At 55.5% G+C, this 23,973-nt stretch overlaps 1 protein-coding gene across 1 annotated transcript in view; it reads right to left on the bottom strand.

The window, feature by feature from the left end:
* The window catches only part of FAM222A (family with sequence similarity 222 member A), a 30,431-nt gene extending 29,546 nt beyond the window's left edge, over nucleotides 1-885 (bottom strand). Inside the window, exon 1 of the mRNA XM_051785495.1 lies at nucleotides 789-885. The gene's annotated coding sequence lies outside the window, so the exon portion shown is untranslated. The remainder of the gene's footprint in view (nucleotides 1-788) is intronic.
* Between the last annotated feature and the right edge of the window lie 23,088 nt (nucleotides 886-23,973).

Below are 23,973 nucleotides of genomic sequence, written 5' to 3' on the forward strand. Positions count from 1 at the left end.
CCAGCCGTGCTGCCCAGGAGCTCTCGGGGACCACGACGCCTCATCCCCGGCGAATCCTATTCCCAGCGCCGATGGTCCAGAAGATGCCACAGGGATGCTCAGGGATGCTTCCTCCGCAGTTGAGCTTTTTCCAGAGAGTATTTTCCCCAGCAGAGCCTCCTGACCCGGCGGAGGCAGCCGGGAGACGGGTGTTAAATAAACCATCGCTGGGTGGGTCCTTCTTCCCTCTCCTTTGTGACCGGCGGGATCCACACCAGCGCGGGGTCCATGGCGGGGTCCTGCTCTGCCACCACCCGCTCTGGTGTCCTGGTGGGAGCGGGCGCTTCCCTGCCCGGGAAGGAGGAGAAAAACCCTTTTTTTTCCAGGCGAAAAGGGGCAGAAAAGGGTCGCAGCAAAGGCGGCAGCTCCCGGTCGGCTCCCGCTGGAAGTGTCTCAGCTTTCCTCCTGGAGGCACCCGTGGATATTTTATTTCCACTTACGAGTCAGGCGACTCAAAAAGCCATAAAAAAAATCAAAAATTGGATGGGGAAAAAAATAATAAAAAAAACCCAAAACCACAAAAAAGACCCCAAAAGTTGTTCCCGTTCCTCTCCGGTAGCGAAGGGCGAGCCGGGCCCCGGCAGCGGCGGCGGCTCCGCGGACACCTCCAGGCACCTCCGGGCACCGGCGCTGCGGCGGCGCCGCCTCCGCTGCGCCCCGGGAGAGCCGGCGGAGCTCCCCGGTCCCCGCGACCCCCCTGCGGTAACCCCCTCCCCCGCAAACCTCCCCGGTGCCCGGACCCCCGTTACCGTCAGAGCTGGATCCAGGCCGGCTGCGGGCGCTGCGGTGCGGGGCGCGCCGGGCCGCCCCCCCCGGGCCGCGCAGCAGCAGCGGCGGCGCCCGCCCGGCCCCGCGCCCCGCCGGCGGCCCGCCCCGCCCCGAGCGCGGCCAGCGTGGGGACCCGCCGCTCGGCCCCGCGGGCACGGCGGGGGGCGACGCGGGAGGGGCGGCGGGGGAAGCGACAAAAATATCCCGGGGGAAGCGGGGTGGGGAAAAAATTAAGAAAAAAAAAATATTAAATCCACCCGGCGCGGCTGGGCTGGGGCGGCGCGGGGACCCCCGGGGGCATCACACCGCGGCTGCCCCGCTTCCTTTGTGCGGCGGCGGTCGGTGCCCGGCGGGGCGGGGCGGGGGGTGGTGGTGGTGATGGGGAGGGGGTGCGCGGGGTTGGGGGGGCAGAGGCGGCCGCGGCTCAGCGCTCCATGTCGGCGGGGGCGGCGGGCGCGGGTCGCGGTCGGGGCGGGGGGCGCGGGGCGCGGCGGGGGCGGCCCCGGTGACGGCTCCCGCCCGGCGCGCGGCTGCGGCGGCTCTGAGGGCTCTGAGCGCCCCGCGCGGGGCCCGCCGGCCGCACGCGGCTCGGCCCCGCCCCCGGCGCGTTGCCATGGCGACCGCGCCGCGTCCTGCGGGGGGGGCGGGGCCTCCTCCCCCCTCCCCGGGTCCGCGGGAAAATCCGAACGGCGGGACTGCGCTTCCCGGCGTGCACCGCGCGGGGCCGCCGCGCGTCTGGGGCCGCGGGGCAGCCGCGGAGCGACGTGGGAGTTGTAGTCCTGCGGCCCAAAGGGGCATCGGGGGGCACCTCGAAGTGTCGAAGCCGCACCGAACGCGGGGTGAAAGCCAGGCTGGAGCTCTCACTCCCGACAGCTGGTTATCTCAGTGGCGATCGCCATACACGCCCCTGATACTGTGGGATGTATTGTCCGAGCAAGCGCTTCCTCACCTGAGGCTGCCTTTGGTGACAGAAATCCTGGAATCCACTATTCCTTTTCCCCCAAAACCCGTGCCACAGGTGTTTGGGTTTCTTTTGCTGCTGCAAGAGTGCAGGAGTCTGTGGGAAGAGCAGCAGCCTGTTCACTCCTGTCCATAATGATTCCACATGTGCACGTGCATCTCTCCTCCACTGAGCACCCCAAAGCAGCCCAGTGTGTACCTCCAGGGCTCATCCTCTCTCTGCCTCCCTCCTCCCCAGCTCCTGCCCTCTGGTACTGATCTTTGACCTGTTTGGGGGTGATCTGACTTCTTAATGGGTTTAGAGAAGTTTTTGGGGTGATCTGGCTTCTTTTTGGGACCTTTCCAGCTCCTCTGCCCAGGGAAGTATCAGCATCTCCCCAGGCATCCGTGACCCCAGGGGGGACGAGAGTTGCCATCCAGGACCAATTTTGGGAGACTCAGTGTCTCTGAATATATGAAGCTGCACCAGTCACCACTCCCCATCCAGCAAATGCTGAAGGTTGGGAAATTAAAATAATAGCTAGATCTGCTTTCAGGAGAGCGACTCCTCTGCGCAATTATAACACGTATCATCCTCCCTGTGAAAATACATTATATTGAATAAATTCCCTCTCGGAGCAGGGCTATTCATACCGCTCATTTGTTTCAGTTCAAACATTTTCAGCTCATCTCTCTGGCAGGTTCTGGTGCAGTTTTATACCTTCTCTGCAGCTTATTTATCTGCTTCCCATGTTGCAGTAGAGGCCGGCGATAAGAATAAAACCATTACGGATTTGTGAACAGCACTTAGATTTTTTCAGAGATAATTTAATCAAAGCTATTAGTAAGGCAGGAAGAAAGATTGCTTTTTATTCAGGGGGAAAAAAAAAATATAAAAAGGAGCTTTCATTCTTCTCAGCAAATGTTTTAACCACCTGAAGTCGCTCACAAGGACTTGAAAGGGCGACGGCGTCTTTGCCGGGGAAGAGATCCGTCCCGGAATAGCGAACTTCAAAAGGTGGGTGTTTTGGCACTGCCTTCAAGGAGATACTATTAAGCAGTTCTGACCTCCCGATTTCCACCCTTTTTTATTTCTTTTTTTTTTTTTTTTTTAAGACTTTACAGAGGAGAAACACTTTGGTGATTCAGGGAACCCGTGAATACTTTGCCGGAACATAAATTTCCCCCAGCGATGTTGGGAACACAAGGAGAGCCTTAATCTGCTAATGAATGAGCTCTGCAAAGTGAAACCAGCTCCGCTGCCACTTCCAGAGGGATTGAATTGCAGGGAGGAAGCTGGAGGAGAGAGATTTTTAAAAGTCCTTCTGCTTTAGCACAAATAAATAATGCATCAGTGTGTCCGGGGTGGCAGCGGGTGAGTCCTTCCCCTGTGGCACTGGGGAGCCCACATAAAGTTTTTCATGCTCCTAAAACAGTCATAACACGTGATCGTAGTGACAGAACAAGGGGAATGGCTTCAAACTGACAAAGAGTAGGTTTAGACTGGATATTAAGAATAAATTCTTCCCTGTGAGAGTGGTGAGGCCCTGGCACAGGTTGCCCAGAGAAACTGTGGCTGCCCTATCCCTGGAAGGGTCCAAGACCAGGTTGGACGGGGCTTGGAGCAACCTGTTCCAGTGGAAGGTGTCCCTGCCCGTGGCAGGAGTGGAACTGGATGATCTGTATGTTCTTTTCAACCCAGGCCATTCAATGATTCTATCCTATGATTCCCTGGTCTTCCAGATGACAATATCCCTTTAATTTAATATCATTATTTTTGACTGGCGCTGGCAATCTGGAGCGCGGAGTGTCTCCATCTCTCATCCTGACAAATGCACACAGTAATTCTTTGCCCAAAATGTCACTCTGCCCTGGCAATGCCTGGCCCTCAGAATGAGAAAGATTTCCCAGGGATTAAAACGGGGCCATTACTCTCTGCTTTAAATGCATCCAAGGCTCTGAAAGCTGTATCTGCTTTCGTTCCTTTTGTACGAAAAGTTATTGACTTATCAAGGTTAAAATCCATTCCGTATGGCCCAATAAAACAGGGATATCTCCGCATCCGTGCTGTCATTTGCAGGTCCGTTTTCATGGCAACAGGGCTCTTTTCTGCACATTAAACGGTTCAGTTGTGCAAAGTTCAGACATTACATAAACACAGAGGTAACAACAAAAAAAAATCAATGAGCTCATAGGCATGGAAAGAGGAGATAGCATTGATCGGGGCCGCCATCGATATTTGGGATCGCTGGCTCCTGCCCCGCTCGCAGCCCTCCTGTGCTGGGGACACAAAGGGATGGTGAAGGACACGGCAGGGGAAATGGCACCTTCACCACCCTGCCAGCTCCTGCCCATAATTAATATTACCAGAGCCCAGCAAGGCACACAGGGATGTCCATGCACCCAGCTGAGGGTTTACTGGTGCTAACGGAGGTGTCGTCACTCAAGTGGGTGCTTCCCATGGCTGCTTTTTCAATAACGACCCCACTCCTCATTTCCCATCAAATCCTGGGAGGTTTTTCCCCAGCTCCCAGCCATTTCCAGATGCAGCTCCCTAAGGCACTGCAGGCAAGGACAGGGCACATGGGGGGCACGAACATGTGGAGCACATTAATGGTGGTGCCGGCACTGTGCCGTGGTGGCTCCGGCAGCACCAGGGGCAGGGAGGTGCTGGCAGCCATGGTGGGGTGCGGGGTGTTGGGGCGAGTGACTTTGATGCTGATGGGAGATGTCAAGCTTTTTGCTCCCCAGTCAAAGGGGAGAGAGAGATTCTGGCACTAAAATGCTCGTTAGAGGAGAGACACCAACATCTGTTGGGAAAGCAAATGGAGAGCGGAGTGAGACGGCCGGGGCAGCCAGGCGTGAAGAGGAGGAGAGGGAGGAGAAGGAAGGCAGGCAGGAGTGGGGATGTCTCCAAGCTGCTGCTGTATCACAGAGGATCTGCTGCTCCTCACCCGGTGCCAGCACATGGGATCGCTCCTGGATCCCAGATCTCACTGGAGTAAGAGCCAAGTTTGTCCATAGGGAAAAACTGGTCCTTGTTGGGGTCCCTGGGGCCAGAAGGGCCCTGATGCTGGGCCAGACTGGGAGAGCCAGAGCAGGAGGGCACAGAGGGAGTGGAGGGCACAGAGGGCAGACGGCTGATCCAGGCTCAGAAAGCTCTGGTTCAGGCAAGGAGCTGTGTCCCAGCAGCATCCTTCCCACTGTCCCTGCTGTCCCCACTGTCACCCTGGGTGCCACTGTTGTGGGGGGTGGTGGAGGTGGAGCTGGGCGGCATTCAGGGGCAGCTGCCTTGGGTGCTGCAGGGTCAGCAAGGCAGAAGCTCCCATGCTCTGCGCTTGCTTCCCCCCAGTTTATTTATAGATTCAGCAAGTTATTCAGCTGAAACAAATCTCGATTCCAGCCAGGTCCTGGGGCCAGCAGCGCCTGGATTCTCTCCCAGTGCATCAGGCAGCGTTTTCTGGGGGCACTGGCAGCCCCACACCACCACCCCGGTGTCTGCCAGCTGCAGGGGAAGGGGGTGGCCTGGGCAGGGTGACAGTCCCTGGGGCACAAGCAGTGACACAAAAGCCACCCTGAGAGCAAGCCATGAAACCATCCCTGGCAGGGTGATCACTGTGCAGTGTGAGGGGTGGGCTGGCTGGGGGTGAGGGGCTGGGGTACATCCTGTCCCCCACCTCCAGCCCCCAGACCCCTTGACAGCTACGCCGGGAGCGAGTACTCGCCGTCAGCCTGAGTCTATTTTTATTCCCTGCTTAAAAATATCCCCGTCCGGGTCACTGGCACATGATGGATCATTGCTCCTGTGACTTCCCTCAGGGTCTTCCCAGCTCTGAGACGAGGAGCAGAGTCTGGCTCCCTTCGAGAGCCCCTCACACACTTCTCACCCTGTAAAAGCACTGAGGGGACATCACAGCCCCCCTGCTGTGGGGGGTGCAGAAATATCCACATGCTCCTGGGGCTGAGGAATGACAGAGCATCAGCCCCAACCCTGAGCTGGGCCCCGGCATGGCCCTGTGCCAGCTCTGCATCCCAGCAGCGGCTGGGAACATCCTGGGGTCACCGTGTCCTCGCCCTCTGCTGTCACCCTGCTCGGTCCCCTGCCAGTGGCAGAGCAGATCCAGTACTTTTGTATTTCGCTCCTATTTGTATTTTGTGAAAAATTCAACCTTGCTCAAAAGCTTGGGTGAAAAGTCCTTGTGAGCAGGGCCAGGATCATGAGGAGGATTCAAGCCTGCGGAGCATTTTCAAGCCCTATTAGTCACGAGGCTCCGATGCCACCCGAGATACGGCACTGACTGACAGGTGATTTGGTTTTATCTCACCTGGGGATGTTTCATATCCAGCACAGGGCCATTCCACAGCCTTTTTGTGTGTGAGTGCTCAGCAGCATCGCTGGCCAGAGGCAAAGCTGAGGGGCTCCTGGGGGGTCTCCAGGCTCCAGCTGTGAGAGGACCCTCAGTGGGCAGCACCCTGGCCATCACAGAGCAAAGGCATCGTTCCCAGGGAGGGGTTGGCAATCACAGCCACCTCCAAGTGGGTACTGTCCCCTCTCCTGTGGGCATCACCTCCTCCCTGGTGGTCCCCAGTGCACTGTGGAGCCTGGGGTGCCTTCTCCTTTGGCATCAGAGCCCATTGCAGGGATTCACTGGCTTCTTGGCCAAAGCCTTTGGCTTTGTGAGTGACCAGTTCCTGGAAGAGGAGATGATAAGGGCCAGGAGTGACAGTACTGTTGGTCTTGTTCCTGTTCCATCCTGTGTGTGGTATTATGTATGCCCCTTCCACACCAATGTTTTATTTCCCTTCTGTTGCTTTCTAGTCAGTTTTCTTCTCCCCCAAATGACTCGATTAAGGTGCTTAATTGCATTTATGAAGCAGTGCTGGCACGTGCTGTCAGCGTGGATTACAGGGTGGTCCCTGCCGAGGCGAGCAGCCCTGGGAGCGCGTCTGTGGGCTGAAAGCTGAGCTCCAGGAACAAAATCAGAGATTCCCAGGAGATCTTCACCTTTAACTTCTTTGCTTCTTTCCCCTCCAAATCTGCTGACATTTGGAAAAGGAGAATCATTGCTATTTGCTTGTTTCAGCAGGTTCCCCCTCTCCCCTGTGCTGCTCCCAGCTCTGCCAGGCTGTCGGTGGCCCCAGTGTGGTGGAGGGCACCAGCTGGGGAGAGGAGGAAGGTGAATGATCCCTGAACCTGCCACAATGCATGGCAATTAGGGGCCCTGAAAGAAACGGGGCTGCACACCACACAGAGTTCAATTTGGGCATTTGTCCTCCGATCTTTCCGGCGTTCCACTTTTATTAGGGTTCCTTTGTAAACAGCACCTGGTGTTTGGCTTTTAGTTAACCAGAATTCCCAGGATTAACCTAAACCAGTGCCTTGATTCCACACATTTTCACCTCACATCATGTGGTGGCTGCGTTCAGCCACGAGAGAAAAACACGCTATCGTGCAGACCGTTCAAAGAGGTTTTCCCTTTGAGAACACAGCACTCCCTTTATCAAAAAAAACTAGTCAAGGCCAAAACACTCCTTTTTGATCCCAATTAACTGAATGCAGGTGCTGCCAGCTTAACTGGTTCCCACACAACGGGACAGACCAGTGCCCATGGCACCAAGCAATGCCCAGTGGCCCCAAAGTGATGCCACACGGTGCTCCTATGCCCCCCATCAGGGCTGCCAGGAGAGCTGGCACAACCCCTCAGCCTTTCTGCCAGGGAAGCACCTGATTCAGTCCTCCTGACAGTCAAGAATTTGAAATGATTTATTAAAAATGTATAAGGCCGGGTTGTCGGTGTCGCTGCTCTGATAAGAGCGTCTCTCCCGCGCTGCTCCCACCACAGCCACACTCTGCTCACGGTTGTGTTCCCCTCTCTAAATGGCTCCCGCCACCCCAGGGGGAAGGATCCCTCCACTCTGCGTATTAAATTTTGGCAGATTGCTGCAGGCAAACACATCCAGGTTCCATAAGGCATTACAGCTCATCTGTGACCTCTGGGAGGGCAGCATTGTGCCGGCAAAGAACAGGGCAGGAACTCTCTGCCTACACCTCTGCCTGTCCCAGTCCAGTCTGGCTATGGCACCAGGGTGGCACCAGGCTCAGCTCCTCCTGCCCCATCTGCTCCCCTTGGCCCCCAGAAGCTGAGGTTCCCTTCCTGATGACCCACAGCACCCACAGAAGATTAATGGAGACATAGGAAGTACGAGTGGCTCTGTTCCCATGTGACGTATTCCAGCCTCTGTAAATCTGGTTACAGAGGTTCTGATCCAGAGCTGAGGACAGAGGGAGGCAGAGACACCAGGTGTCCTGAAGTGGCAGAGGTCAGCGGGGCAGGTGTGGCACTGGGACTGATCCATGGCTCCACCATCTCCCTGGATTTTCCCAGTAATAGAGGATTTATTAGGGCGAAGTTGGATCCAAAATGAAAGGAGTAGGAAACCACCTCTGATACCTGGGAGCCCTTAGGGGAGGGATGGGGAGCTGTGGCCATTCTGGGGGTGTCCTCAGCCCCACATCCCCCTCCCCAGCCCCCTGGTCCCTGCCCACAGGGATCTGCTTGCCCAAAGATACTCCACTTTGGGCCATCAGAGTTTTATCTCCCCTTTGGCTCTGGCTCTCTGAGTGCCAGGGACAATGTGACAGAGATGCTGGAGATACTATGGCACCAAAACACTTGTCACACCCCCTTGGGACACTATCTGGCCCTGCTCAGGATCTCAGCAGGATGACACAGGCATGAGGCTGCGAGAGCCCCAGGGGGCAGAATGATAATGACGAAAATCAATATTTTTGCAGGAGAGAAATAAAAAGCCTCATCACGGCCATTGGCTGGAACATTGAAGGGGAAAGAGGAATGGGACCTCCTGGCCAGCAGTGCTGTGACTCTACCATCCATCCATGCCATCCCTGTCCCTGTTACCTGGCACCAGAACCTCCCGTGTCCTCAGCAGGGTGTGCCCAAGCCAGTTGCCTCCATGGCAGATAATTGATTTCAAACACGATTTGCTCCTGTTTTATTTCAAAAGCCTTTTTCTCTGCAGCACCCTGGTTTTCCCTGGCAGCCCCAACAACAGCATTGGGCATCCCCAGCCTCTCTTGGGTTGTGGTTGCCCCATGGGACCATCCTCACTCCAGGGCTGGGGAGGAGGCTCAGTGACCCAGCCAGCACATCCGTCACCACCAGCACTGCTCCGCCTTTGTGTGACACCAGGACCGTGCAAATCAGGCTCTGTGTGCCCCCGAGCCAGGCTCTGCGTGGAGCCAGCCCTGAAATCCCTCCTGGAGAACAGCACTCATGGGCAAGAGCCTTGTTCTTCCAGGATAACTTGATGCGAGCTTGTCAGAGCTGAGAGCCTGGCAGGGCTCCCAGTCTGTCGGATTGGCAGGACCCCCCCATCTCCAGTGGCATCCTGGTACCAGCATCACACTCCAGGAATCCTGCTCCCCAGATCCTGCTCCCAGCCTCCCACCCCCAGCATCCCACTTCTGGCATCCTGCTCCCAGCACCCTGCTCCCAGCATCCTGTTCCCAGGACCCTGTTCCCAGCACCCCACTCTCAGCATCCTGCTCGTCACAGCCCAGCCATGCCGCCCCCTCTCCCACTTTTCAAGGCCAATTATGGCTCGGAAATTAGCACGGTGCCCAGGTGTATGATCCCAATTAAGCTTTGCTTAAAGCCAATTAAACACCATTAAAAATTTTCCATTCTGGAGCAGGTTTCCACAGGACAGTTGCCTTCCCACCGGGCAGCTCAAAGCTGGCAATGCTGCCAGAGCCCATGGCTGCCCTGGCTTGGGGGAAACACTTCTGACTCCAACTCATCATCCCGGGGTGGCTTCCCGGCCCTGAGCCTCTGCGGATGGTGCTGATCACCGGGGCGGTCCCTGTTTTGGGCTGTCCCTGTCCCATCCCTGGGGGCACTGGGTGCAGGGAGGGTGCTGGGGGCACCCACAGTGGGCTGATGGCCAGGAAAGGGTGCTGGAGGGCTCGGCTCCCTTTGCATCCCATGCCTGTGTTGGATCCCACGTGAAGAAGGGAGAAGGTGGCAGTGCCGGACGGTGCTGGCCATCGCTGGGATCTGGGGGGCCGGGGGGCCGTGTGGGCTCTCGCATGGCTGAGCTTTCCATGCCCTCCCGCCGCGGGGCTTTGATCCAAAGAGCAAAGGCAGCGCCTTTATGCGCCGGGAGGCTTTGAAGTCTCCCAAAACAGGGCACAGGGGGTGTCTGCCCCTTCCCTGCCGGCCCAGCATCCACAGCTCCCCCCCCTCCCCGTCCCACTTTCACTCCCTTTTTATTTCCTTCTTCCCGGTTAGGAGCCATCTCCGGCAATAAAACCTGCAAACTTTCCCCAGCCGGAGCTGGGGGCTGTGCGGGGGGGTCACACCACACAGGACCCTCCGGGGGTCCCGACATGCTCCCTCCACCCTCTATGGCCCCACTAACGTGCTCCCCTCAGGACAGGATGCCCAATTTGTGGTCGGTGCCTTTCCCGGGGACGTTGCTCCCATCCCGGGTGGCAGCAGGCAGGTCCTGCCCAGCGGGTGACACTAATTATCTCTGTCCTTAATTCTCATCCCGTTTTTAATTTTCCCTTTCAAAAGCAGGAGCAAAGAGAGGCTCTTTTCCAACCCCCCCCTTTCCTTTTCGGGGGCTCCGTTCAGCCCCGGGAGGGTGAGTGAAGCCCGGTGGGTACGTGTGAGCCTGTGTTTTTTGTCAGAAAAATGCGCATTGATCATTTCTGGGAATCAGGCTGTGTTTTTTACTCTGAAGCATCCATTATACACAGCTGCTTAATTGACGAGCGCTGCCGAGTCACCTCGGATGCCGGAGTAAAACAGCCTAAAAGCTCCATCGCAGAGGAAGTCCGTGCTTTATAAATTGATTCAGTGGGAGAGAGAGGGAGCGAGTGAAAAAAAAACATTAATTACAGATGCTTCTGTGGGCACTGTTTTATGGCAGCGAGACCAGGATGTGGGCAATTCTCCTAAATGTGCTGATTAGACAGCACTTCATGTCTGGGAGCACATTAAATGGGCTCTGTAAAGCTATTAAAGATGCAGCGCCATAAAGAATTGACGAGAGCGAGCGGCAGCGGCACAGCCCCGGGCTCCTGCCAGCTCCTGCCCCGGGCTCCTGCACAGCTCCTGCCCCGGGCTCCTGCCCAGCTCCTACTCCGAGCTCCTGCACAGCTCCTGCCCCGGGCTCTTGCCAGCTCCTGCCCCGAGCTCCTGCCCAGTTCCTGCCCCGGGCTCCTGCCAGCTCCTGCCCCAAGCTCCTGCCCAGTTCCTGCCCGAGCTCCTGCCCAGCTCCTGCCCCAGGCTCCTGCCAGCTCCTGCCCAAGCTCCTGCCCAGCTCCTGCCCAAGCTCCTGCCCAGCTCCAGCCCCGGGCTCCTGCCAGCTCCTGCCCATCCCTTGCCCAGCTCCTGCCCAACTCCTGCCCATCTCAGCAGCAACAAGTCACTCTCCCAGTATGAACCAGTGACACCGGAACATTATGATGGTCCTGGCTCCCAGGAGCCCTTGGAGCATCCCTGGAGCATCCCTGAAACATCACTGGAGCAAGATTCCTTCACACCTTTCCCGGTGCTCCCAGAGTTGGAAACTCATGCTGTCCAGAGGACAGACACCCTGAGTCCAAGTGGGGTGAAGCTAGGGGACTTTGGATGCTGTTCTGGCTTCGCCCACAGTCTCTACCCACCCACACAGGCAGGAGCTGGTGAGGAAGGAGCCATCCATCCCCGTGGCTCCGGGATCTGCGCTCGGCAGGTCGGCGTGACCCTGGCGCAGTGGGTGCAGGGCCGGGCGGGCGTGCAATGTTAACACAGCACAAATCAATTTGTCAGGACACAGCTCACCAATTAGCACTCACTGGGATTATTACTCATTTGCGCACTGCAGGTTTCAGGGAATTAATCAGGGAATCACAGGGAGTCGGGACAGCCAGGGCAGGAAGGGTGATGCCGGCACCCAGCACTGCCAATGGCGTCTGGAGCTGTGTTGGAGGCATCTGGTGTTCTCCCTGGACCCATGGGGAATTTGGCCCTTGGGGGGTACCCCAATATAACACTCATTGCGTCACCTGGAACCCCACATCCCCATCCATACCCCAGCGGTGCCAGATCCTGCTGCCTCAAGATGCCAGGAGAGCAGTGGGACACGGAGCACAATGAAGTGACCCCAAGGCAAAGTGACACTTGCCATGTCATCCCAGGGAGGTGACACTGAATGGTGACCCCCCCACACACCTCGTGTGTGGGGAGCGAGCATGGCCCTGGCCCTGGTGTAGCCCTGGAAGCACTGAGGGAAGCAGATGCCAGTGCCGGGGGCTTTCAGCATCAGATGTGCTCACTTGGGTGGGAGTGTGAGCATGAACTGAGTGACACACGTGTGAACAAACAGGACAGGAATTCCCAGCCAAGGCTATTAAATAAAACAGCCCTGATCTGTGCTGCTCACTGACGTGGGGACGGGAGCAGCCCTGCGAGACCCTCGGGCCCCCACTCTGCAGCACAGGGACTCCATCTCTGGTGGGACAGGCACCCTGCCCCTGCCCTGCTCAGGGGGGCTGGAGCCAAGTGTCCCAGGAGACCCCCAGCCCTTGCCCCAGCTCTGGCCCCATCTGAGGGTCTCTGGGCTGCCTGGCTGTGGATGCTGGTCTGAGGTGGGTAGTGGGAGGTGGGATGTGTGTGTGCAGTGCCAGCAGCGCCCCATCCCGCCATCCCTCTGACAGATAATCGATCCCTCCAAGCCGGGGAGAGACACACTGTCCAAACGCATCAGGCTTTAAATGCCAACTTCCCTAATGCAATTTTACAATCTCCTATAATTGAGTCGCAGAGAAACTTCCCTTTCCCAGCCTCCCCTCCTGTCGCAGGGTGTGTGGATCATGGGTGCATCCCCCCAGAGACGTGCTCTCCATGCTGGGCAAAACCCCTCTGGGAGGAGCCGTGGCCTCAGGGTGCCCTGGGGTACCATCAGCCGCCCTCTGCCCACACACAGCCCCCTGGAGTGATGCACATTTTGCCCAAAACCTGGCCATGCCCATGCACAGCCCCGCCAAATCCACAGCCACCAGGAGCCCCAGTGCAGCTCAAGGTTAGTGCTGGTAATTAAGGGCTGGGATTTGCATTCAGCAAATGACTCCAGCTAATTGCAGGTTTAAAAGGAAAATGATCAGAGAGATGATTGTTTGCAAAATTGGGGCAGGCGGAGAAGCGAATGCTTTGCTCTGCTCTGCTCTGGAGGTCACCAGGCTGGCCAAGACAACACCCTGCGCATCTGGGGACAGCACATCTGGGACAGCACATCTGGGACAGCACATCTGGGTGGCCATGGCAGGAGCTGGTGATGGCACAATGGCCACAGAGGTTGGACTATCAGGTCAGTAAGCCCTGAGGGGCACAAGGTGACCCCCAGCTCTAGGGGTGCTCCCTGGGGAGCCCCCAAGCCCCAGGACAGGTTCCCCAGTCCCCTCACACGTGGGCAGAGTGTGGCACCCCGGCTGCTGGGCCACGGCCAACTTTCCCCCCCCTCGAAAAAATAGTCACAAATGCCAAGGTGCTGAATTGATTCATTTAATTTTCCCTTCTCATTTGATCAAGAGCAGGGTGACATTTGGCAAAAGTTGCTGATGAGGGATTGAATGATTAATTGTCATGACAACCATTCCTGGTTAATGACAGGGATGAGATTGTGCCGGCATAAAAGCCGGAGAGTGGCCTTGAGTGCGACGGTGCTAAATTACCAGGCATGTCACTGTTTGTGCTTTTGGTAAAACGTGGCCATGCGTTTCTAATGAGAGGTTAACTGTGTCCCCAAAGTAATTACAACTGATTGAAGAGGTAGTTAGTAATTAGAGGATTAACTGTAATGAGTCTCACCTGCAGCCGTTGCCATAGTTACAGTATTTTAGATGATAGGAGTTAAAGTAGGACGTGGTGCCAGGAGGGGTCGTTCTGTCCCCTGAGGGGGTTTGGGTGGGTGAGGTGTCCCCTGCACCCACCACCCCATGGCACAGGGTGTCCCATGGCCAGATCCTTTGGATTGGGCTGGGCATGGAACTGCAAGGGAACCCCATTCCAAAGCCCTGGGATGCCCAGAACGGAGCATCACCCATGCCATGACATTCCTGGGCACCGAGCAGCAGGTGGGAGCCTCAGGGATGGCTCTGACAGCAGGGGATTTCCAAGGGCAGCAAAATCATCAAGAAAGCTTAATTCTCTAGATGCTGACAGCCAGGGCTGTCTCTCTCTGGGAGCTGGGAATGGAGACCCCAAGCAGGGCCAGAGACATACCCACAGCATTGTTGGCACTGGCGTCCTCCAGGGTCCCACAGTCCTGGACACACCAAGCTGCCACCTGAACTGCCCAGACTGAGGCTTTTCCAACTCTCCTGATTCCCTGCTTTCATGGATGACAATTTACAGGCCCATGTAAAACCTCCAAGTACAGTATCTTTAATTATTCCATCCATAAATGATAAGAGCCATTCATTTCAGGGCTCTCATTACGAATTTATACCCCTGTTTAATGTGCTCACTAACAGCAGACATCCCACAGCTCGTGGAGAAATATTGAACAATCCTTTCTGGAAGAGCTGAGCAGATACCACTGGAGCTATTTTGGACTTGGGAAGAGAGATGGGCAAAGCAGGGGGTATTGGTTTATTAAATGAAGAGTAAAACCCTTGCCCTGGGGAGGTCTAGGGGGGCAGAGGAGCTCTGGGGGCAGACGGCTCCTGGGCCTCAAAGCTTTTCATCCAGGTGCTTCCCAGGTGGAATTCTGCCACTGGTTTTTTTTTTTCTGGATGTGCTGATGGTTGAGAATGAACTTCATTTTGATATGAATATAAAAATAGAGTTCGCATATATATATATAACTATAGGAAGGCTTTTGCAAAGGTTTAACTTGAAATAAAAAAAGGAAACCCCAAATATTCCCATTTCTGAGCAAACATTCTGAGTTGCTCTGACCTCAAACAATTTTTTTCTAGATTATTTTCCAATGCAAAACTCACGTGCTCCTGGTGTCAAATCAACCCCCTCCCACACCGTTTGCCTTTGGGCACTGAACTGTTGTGTCCTTTCCCAAGGACAGGGGGGCCCAAGTGCATCTGCCCAGTTTTCAATTTCCCAGTATTCCAAGCCATTTCCTTCCCAGCCCTGGGTTTATCTGACCCCCCCAGGGCACAATTTTGGGTAGGGACACCCTGCCCCTCGAACACCTGATGCCCACCATGCCATGAGCCCTTGGGTGGCTGTGCCCCCCTGGGGCAGGGCGGGGCTTGCCCCTGAAATTTGGGCACGGACACATCTTTATGGAGGCTTTCAAAGCCTTTTGAAAGCTGCTGGTGAGTCTGAAGAGAAAACACACAGTTTCCACTGTAAATTGGAAAAAAACTAAGCGTAACATAATTAATGGTAATATTGGCACTCAGGTCTGTTTTTTTTAACAAATCTTAAATTTAGGGGCAGATATTACCTGCCAGGGCTCCTTTAAAGAGGAATTAATAGGAGCTGTTGTAATTGCTGACGAGGAGTAGCCTCTGTGAGAGATAAGCTTATAATGAGCTGTCACTGCCGGGTGGCTTTGGAGTATGAACACATAAGTTAATAAACACGGATAATTGGGTGTCCCCTCCCTCGGGAAGCCTTGGTGCCACCGGTCCCTGTGGTGATTCTCGTACTCACTGGATGTGCTGCTCATTGGATGTAACACTCGCTGGATGGGATACTCACCACGTGGGATGCTCATTGGTTGGGATGCACACTGGATGGGCTGCTCTCCAGACAGGACAGTCACTGGATATGGCATTTCCTGAGTGTAACACATGGCAGATGGGATGCTCTCCAGACAGGATGCCCAATGGATACCATGATCCCTGGATGGGCTGTTCCCTGGATATGATGGTGGGATGGTGTGTGCCTGGCTCCCCTCCCTGGCTCAGCTCCCACCTCTGCCCTGGGCTGCTCTGCCTGAGTATCCAGCATGGCTGGAGGATCCCAGTTACATCAGCTCCAGTTCCCACTGAAATTAAAAATATAATTCATGGAAGCCCTTCTGCTCATGTTGGGCTTGGAAAACATCGGGCTCCCTCCCCCTCCTTTTTAATAATATCCAAACTGTGGAGCTAAACTACTTGACAGAGGCCTTTAAATATGTGCAAATATATATTTGCACTCGGGTTTTTTTCCCGGAGGCTCTTCCATTAGGTAATATTTGTTGCCAACATTAATTTCATTAGATTTTCATGGCATTTTAATAGGGGCCCTGGTGTTCCTTTGCATATATTAGCATGCAGGAGGAAGCGAGGATCACCAAATTAGAGTAAAAATCTGGCTGGCAGGCAGGGAAGGGAAATTCTTGGGAGTGGGACAGAAGGGGAGTCACGGTCCGTGGCTGTGACATTCCAGGTCTGGCATCCCGGGCGGGCACCGCGCCTTCCCGGCGGCTCCGGAACCTGCCAGCACTTAATGAAGATATTTCCACCTTGATTGTCAGCGGAGCCTGATTAGAGCCCGAACCCGCGTGGAAGAGCTCGCAAATTAAATACGTGTTGATTATGCAAACTCGATCCCGTGTTTACTCCTCATAAATAAGGGATGAGCCGGGCCCCCCCCCCCCCCGCGCTCCGAGGGCGATATTTATTGTATGCAAATCGGCCACGGGGCTGGGAGGAGAAGGAATCAGCTGTTTATCAGGCGGTGTTTGCCATCAGCCTGGGAATAATCACCCGGGAAGAGCTGGCCCTGGATGGAGGTTGGACAGACACCACCTCCCGTTACGGCTCCCTCCCGGGACGGGTGCAGGGTCCAAAATGCCTGTGGGCACCACGCTCAGGGTCTGCAGGGGCTTTAGGGGTATTTTAAGGTGCACAGGGGTATTTTAGTGTCTATAAGGGTATTTTAGGGTGCACAGGGGTATTTTAGTGTCTGTAGAGGTGTTCTAGAGCACACAAGGTTATTTTGGTGTCTGTAAAAGTATTTTAGGGGGTATAGGGATATTTTGAGATGTATGGAGGTATTTTATTCTGCATGGGGCTATTTTAGTGTGTATAATGTATTTTGGGGTGTATAGGGGTATTTCAGTACAAATAGGGCCATTTCAGTGTGTGTAGGGATATTTTGGGTTGCACGGGGGTATTTTAGGGTGTATAGGAATGTTTTGGTGTTCACAGATGTATTTTACTGTGCTTAGGAGCATTTAAGTGTCTCTGGGTGTATTTTAGGGTGCACAGGGATATTTTGAGGTCCATAGGGTATTTTAGGGTGTATGGGTGTATTTTAGAGCGCACAGGGATATTTTACTCTGCGTGGGGGTATTTTGGTGTGACAGGTGTATTTTGGTGTGTATAAGTGTATTTTGGGTCACAAAGGGTTATTTTAGAGTGAAGAGGGGTCTTCTAGTGTGTATAGGGCCATTTTAGTATGTACAGGTGGATTTTACTCTGCATAGGGGTATTTAATTCTGTATGGGGTATTTTAATCCTTATAGACATATTTTACTGTGCATAGAGATATTTTAGTGTGCACAGGGGTATGTTAGTGTGTTATAGGTTTATCTCAGAGTGCATAGGGGTATTTTTCTCTGCACAGGGGCATTTCATCACCCACAGGTGCACCTTACACAGCTGTACTTCAGCTGATGCCGTGGGATTCCCAGGAGCCAGGGGGGAAGGCCGGGAACTGGGCTCTGGTATGTCCAGCACCTCCAGAGTCCCCATGGACTCCCAGCAGAATGAAAAATGGCATTTAAAGCTTTTAGAAAAGCCAGCCCTGGCAGCCTGTGTGGTCCTGCCTGGCGGTGCCCCTTCGGGGAGCTCTGGGAAGGAATCTGTGATGATGATAAATGCAGGCAGGGTGATTTTTTTTTTTTTTCCTTTCCCCCCACATAATTTTATAGGAAATACATGTTGGAAATGAAATTGAAATGAAAATGAATAAATATTTCATAGAATACAATTACCGTGGCTCAGGACCAAGACAACTGCAGCAGCTCCTGCTGCACACAGCGCGTGAGCAATTCAGCGGCAAGGAATTGCTCTCTCGGTTTTTAATCTGCTTTTTTGTAACACAAATAATCCCCCAGCCCCCAGCAGGGAGGTGCCCCTGGAGAGAGCTGGGGTGAGGGCTGGATTTGGGCGTTGCCTATCACCCCAGGGGCACCCCGGGTGCAGATTGACTTTGCTACACAATTAAAACAAAAAACCAAGTTAAATTCGATTCTTTGCTGTAAAAGTGAGAAAAGGTGAAAAACCAGCAGGGAACAGCATGGAAGAGCTCAGCTTCTATAACAGGTGACTTAGTGTCCTCCCTCTCCCTCCACTTCCTGGCTCCATGGGATGGTGACAAACATCCCTGCTCTGTGCCTGGGCGCTGGGACATGGTGGTTTCCAGCCACCACCTGTCAATGGAGATGAAAAAGGGCTTTTTCAGGATTGCAGTGGGAAGCAGAGGATTTATGGGAAGCACTTTGGCGGTGAGAGTTGGTTTTGTTTGTTTGCTTTGGCAACCAGGACAGTGTGGGACCCTGGGCTGTGACAGAGCTGGGTCTGGGCCGGGAACATCCCGAGGGTCCCTGTTGGGAGATCCAAATAGCCCTGGCTCCAGGGGGACACAGGCCAGTGTCACCTATGGGTGCCCAAAGCAGGGCTGGCTGACACACTTAAATCCCCAAAGAGCATCCTCCTCCCTCTCCCCCGAGACCCACAAGGGACACTCCGTGCTGTCTCCCGGAGCAGACGCCTCGCTCGCACGGTCTCCCCATCCTCCCCATCGCCAGCCTTCAAATCCAAGGAGAATCACATACCCCCCCCTCCACTCCCCACGGGCCCCCAGAGCCAGCCCCCCCCGTGTCCTCCCCCCCCCCGTGGGGGTTTGATGCCGACGGCGGCAGCGCGTCGCCGGTGGCGGGAGGCGGGCGGGAGCGCGGGGCCGCGGCGGCGCTTTGAACAGGAATTACAGGGAAAACTCAACAAAATGGCACAGCCGCGGCAGCGTCGTGTTCTCCCAAAGCAGGAATAAAACAGACGCGCAGACGGTACTTTGCAAACAATTTAATTTGCCTGATGCTTTGATATAGATGAGGACGCGGCGAGGCGGGCGCGCGCGGAGATGAAACGCGCTGTCGGATGCGGGGGGGGCTGCGCGGTGTGAGATGTGCCAGAGCACGGCGTGAGATGTGCCAGAGCACGGTGAGAGCTGTGCCGGTGTGAGGGGTGCTGGTGTGTGATATGATGGTGCCCGGCGTGAGATGTGCCGGTGGCGGCACAAGGTGGTTCTGCCCATCTCTGACCTGACCCTTGGAGCCAATGCCGGGGGGACCTCAAGCTCTTGCAGGACCGAGGCTGCACTGTGAGCACCATATGCTGGGGACCCTGCTCTGGTGCCTCTCAGGGACACCCTCAGTGCCACCCAGCCCTGCTCAACAGCCACTCTGGGCTGGGGCTGTGGGAAACCTCCATCCCCTGTGTGACACCTGTGCTGATGCCGGGGTGACTCCAAGCTCTTGTAGGACCAGGGCTGCACCATAAGCGTCAAGTGCTGGTGCCAGGACCCCCCTCTGGTACCACTTGGGGACACTCTTGGTGTCGCTCAGCCCTGCCTGTTGCGCACACTGGGCTGGGGACTGTGGGAAACTTCCACACTGGGGCCGAAGCCGCAGCGACCCCAAGCACTTCCAGGACCAGGGCTGCACTATGAGCACCACGTGTCGGTGCTGGGACACCACTCCAGTGCCTTTCAGGGACACCCTCAGTGCCACCCATCCCTGCCCAACGCTAGGCTGGGGCTGTGGGAAACCTCCACCCCCAGCAGCTAAAGAGACAGGGCTGGGAGAGCGTGAGGAGCGCGGCTGTCAGATGTGGGGCACGCTGAAATATTAATGGAACTAACATTTCAATTACCTTTTATCTGTACAGGCTCAGGCTGCGGCGAGGGGGTTGGGGCGGCCCCCCCCGCGCGCTGTCACCCAGACATTCATGCTGTGCTGGTTCTTTTTATTGGTTTTCATCACTTTTGACATTGCCAACAATGAACCTTGAAGTAAATTTTCAGTAGTGACTGTGTCAGTGGAAAACCGTCTCCCTGTCATTTTTCTAAATTAGGCAATGATTCGAGTCCTTGGGGCTGGGGAGGGAGGAGTGATGGAGCTGAGGAGGAGGAAGGGATGACTGTGGGGAGCCTCCTCCTGACCCCCCCCTCAAGCCCAAATCCCAAGACCCCATTCCTGGTGGGACAAGAGGGCTGTTGCATCCCACAGACACCCCTTGCCTCCCTCCTGATGCTGCAAAATCTGCCTTGAGCTGTTCCCAGATGTGCGCCAGCACCAGATGTGCCCCGAGCAGTGCCCAGATGTGCCCCAGCACCAGATGTACCCCGAGCAGTGCCCAGATGCTCTCCAGTGCCAGCTGTGCCCCAGTGGCAGGGCCTGCAGCAGAGCCATGGTCCAACCACCTACCCTGGCACCTGTAACCCCCTCCCCACCGTGCCAGCAGACTCCAGCCATCAGAGACCCACACAAGCTGGCCCTGCCACCCCCATGCAATGCCCCTTGGGCTGCACAGCTGCTCCTTGAGCCAGGGCTGGCTCCTGGCTCTCAGAATTTCCTTGGGTATTTGCTGGTCCTGGGACCTCTCTATCCCCACCAATCCCCATCCCACACATCTCAGCGACACCAGAATCATCCTTCCACCGTGGAGGAGCTACTCCAGCTGCCAGGCACGGTGCTGGCACGTGGGCACACCTCTGCTGCACTAGGGCCCCTCCTCGCCCCGGGGGGAGCCTGAGCAGAACTTTAATTTTAATGTTCATTGAGCATGTAAAGGGAAAAAAAAAATCAATTTAATAACCTCTCTTCACAAACAGTGCCTGGAGGCTGCTCGGCACACGCGGCTCCGAGAACTTCACAAAGTCTTTTGTGCTGTTATTTATTGCGGGGATTAAACAGAGCCGTGAGTGGGAGCAACTCCACCATCCCCTGCGTGGAGCTGGGAGTGCTCCAGCCCCACACCGCGGGAATGAGGCCCTGGATCCAAGAGGGCATGGAGAGGTGCAAGGGCAAATACATATCCCCAGGAAAAACTCCTCCCTTGGATTTTTCCAAAGGGATGCTGCTCCTCCGCCACCCGCTCCCTGAGAGCATCTTCGGGGGGCCCTGGGAATGTGACAGGAATGAAGGCTGGACACCCAGCGAAGAATTTATTGTTGAACTCGACCTTATTTGTAGGAGAAATCATTCAGCAAACTCATCTCAGTGCTGGAGCCACAGTGCTGGGGTGGGAGAAGCAGTTTGCTTCCCAACATCCATCCTGGGAGCCGCAGTGGAGTGATGGGTGCCAGCCCCCTCCCTGCAGAGCCAGCCCCACCTGCACTGTAACAACTGTTTGCCATCAGCTTTTGATTGCAACCTTCTTATCTCCAAGTTTCGGCATCGTTACAAATCCCAATGTTATTCAAATTGCATCAATTATTCAATTCCTGCTGCTGAGAGGGTGATGGGAAGGCAGCATGTCAGTGAGCAGCACCCACCCGGCCTCCTCGGAGAGATTGCTGATCCCAGCACCCACATGGCCCCTTTGGAGGTATTTCTTATCCCCGGGGAATCCATTTGATCCTGTTAACCTGTGCCTTTGGCTCCTGTGGAACCAGCAAATTGCTCCAGAATCTCTTACAAGTTTGTTTCCAGAGGCGATTTGTGGCAGGAATTTGAATAAACTTTCTATTGACTTTGATGGCCATTTATGCAGCGATTTTTCCAGCCCGGCACCACCTGACCCGGGGTCAGGTCTGAGGACACCAGGAATGTCCCTACAGGGGGTGTGGGCACTGCCAGCTCTTCACAATAGGTGATGAGTGCTGGTAGATGAGATCCCAATGTGGGGGGGAGACAAATCCCATTTCTGGGGGGGCTAAACAAGGGGACCCAGCCCTCCTTGCTGCCGTGCCCACAGAGTCCCAGCAGTGGTTTCTCTGGGGGCTGGAATAGGGCTGAGCCCACAGCAGCCTTCCCTGGGGAGAGGAACAGTCCCAGTTCTCCCTGCAGCCTCTCTGCCTCCCCTCCTCCTCCATTCTCAGGGCTAAGATTCCTGATGGGATTGAGAAGGAATAGGTGGGAATACCCCAGGAGCTGCCAGCTCTGGTGCTCACCCACCGAGGCTGAAATGTCCCCTTGATGCTCCAGCCTGAGCCGTTCACCTGCTGCTGTTCCACACACCTCCCAGTTTATTTTATTCTCCTAGAGGAAACCAGGGACAGGTTTTGCCCGAGATCTGCAATATTGGTTCTTTCCCACTGGGAAACTGTATAAAATTCCAGAGAAGCAACACAGCCGGCGCTGGCAGCCACAGACCCAGAACTGCTCAGAAATTGCCTCAGTTAAACGAAATCGAAATAAACTCAGGGATGTGACTGACATGCAAAGGTGGGTGATGGCACGAGTCTTCATCAGCTCCCTCCCACCCTTCTTCATCCTCATCCCTCCACTCAAGATCCTGGAGATCCTGACCCCGCTCCTGCCATCCCTGAGTCACCACCTCCCCTCAAAGAGGGGCCCAGATTTCTTTGCTTTTGGTGACTTTTTCAAGGCTCGAGTATGATTAACACATCAAAAGGCTGTTTTGCTTTGCTTAACAATATTATCTGCTTAACTGCTCTGTTAATTGAATCACGGCAGCGTTTGTTTGTGCAGGGGGGTCACCCCAACATGTCTATTTTATTTGATGACTCTTGTGTCCTATTAGTGGTTTTTAACGCTGGTTCTGTCTCTCAGCAGGAATGGGCAGGGAAAGCAGGATGGACACGAGGCAATCCCCAGTGCTTTAGCTATGAAATCCTGGCTCCTGGGTTTGCTCAGGCACTGAGGCTGGCACACAGGTCAGGGATGGGTCCCTGGGGCAGGCAGAGCCATCCCTCCTGTGCTGTGGCCTCAGGTGCCTTCCATGTCCTGAGCATCCCAGTGCTCTGGGCATTCCTGAGGATCCCACTGCTCTGGGCATTCCTGAGCATCCCCCTGAGTGTTGCAGGTTCCTTCAGTCCAGGGAGATCAAGGGACTCATTTCAGCCCCTGTACCACATGCCAACATCCCTCTTGCCCTCACAGCTGGCAGATGCCACTCCAGGGCTGGGAGCAGGGCCAGGCACACAGGTCACCCCTGGGAATGTGCTGGTTGGGGTCTCTCAGTGGGACACGGATGGGCTGTGGGATCACAGGGATGGCTGGAGGGGGATGTGAGTGCCATATAACCCCCATTCATGTCCCAGTTTCCCAGTCTCTCTGCAGCCCCTCCACCTCAGTACGGAAACCAGGAAACTCAACCAGATTGGGAAAACAGCCCTGGGGGTCCTCCCAAAGCACCCACTGACATTTCCCCCACTGTGGGCACTGCAGCGGGGCCTCTGAGACCCCCCTCGAGCCCCCCCGGCTCGTTCTCCCCCTCCTTTCCCAAGGCTCCTACGCCTGAACTGAACGAAATCAGATTAAGGGCAGCAGACAAAGCCCCGTGCACGAATAAACCCGGCAGGAGAGGGTCGGGACTGCTGGGAAGCGGGAAGAACCCCAGGAATGAGGTGGCCACAGGGGGAGTGGGGGAGGCTCAGCCCCGTGTCCCCCACAGGGTTGTCCCTGCCGCACACCGGGCGGGATGGGGACACAAGGACACAGCACAGATGGAGACAGCATCTTCCCGAGTGGATAAGCCGTTCCAGAAGGGTTTCCAGGCACTCCTGCCAACGGGAGAAGATGAAGAGATGTTGCAAGAGTGATGGAGATGGGGACACTTGAGTGCAGCTGGGGACACTGCCTGGGGCAGTGAGCAGGATCACGTCCTCGGCCCGGCCCGGCCGCTGACGACCGGGGACTTTATCCTTCTCATTGCAACCGGTGACGTTTTATTTCTGCTCCGATTTTCCTCCGGCCCGAGGCATTCCAGCCGGGATGGGCTGGGGACAGGCTGGGCCTTGCTAAGAGTGGAGGAGACGGATCGCTGGAGAATCCAGACAGCAAATAATCTGGCTCTGAAAAGAGCTGCTGATGCCTCATTAGCAACTTTGAAAAGCATCCGGTGAAAAAGCCTCTGCCCTTGTGTTGGGGGTTTTCTGCTCATTCCTCCTCTTGTCCTTGATTAATAAGGACATTTGCATGTAAATTGGCTCCTGGATCCTTCCCAGCGGTGCCGGCTCGGGTCCGTCCCCACCTGAAGCTCTCCCAGTCTGCACCCCGTGCCCTGGGCGG

The sequence above is a fragment of the Manacus candei genome, unplaced genomic scaffold, assembly GCF_025592945.1.
Source record: "Manacus candei isolate 608988 ecotype Guabito, Panama unplaced genomic scaffold, ASM2559294v1 h1tg000020l, whole genome shotgun sequence".
Lineage (NCBI taxonomy): Eukaryota > Metazoa > Chordata > Aves > Passeriformes > Pipridae > Manacus > Manacus candei.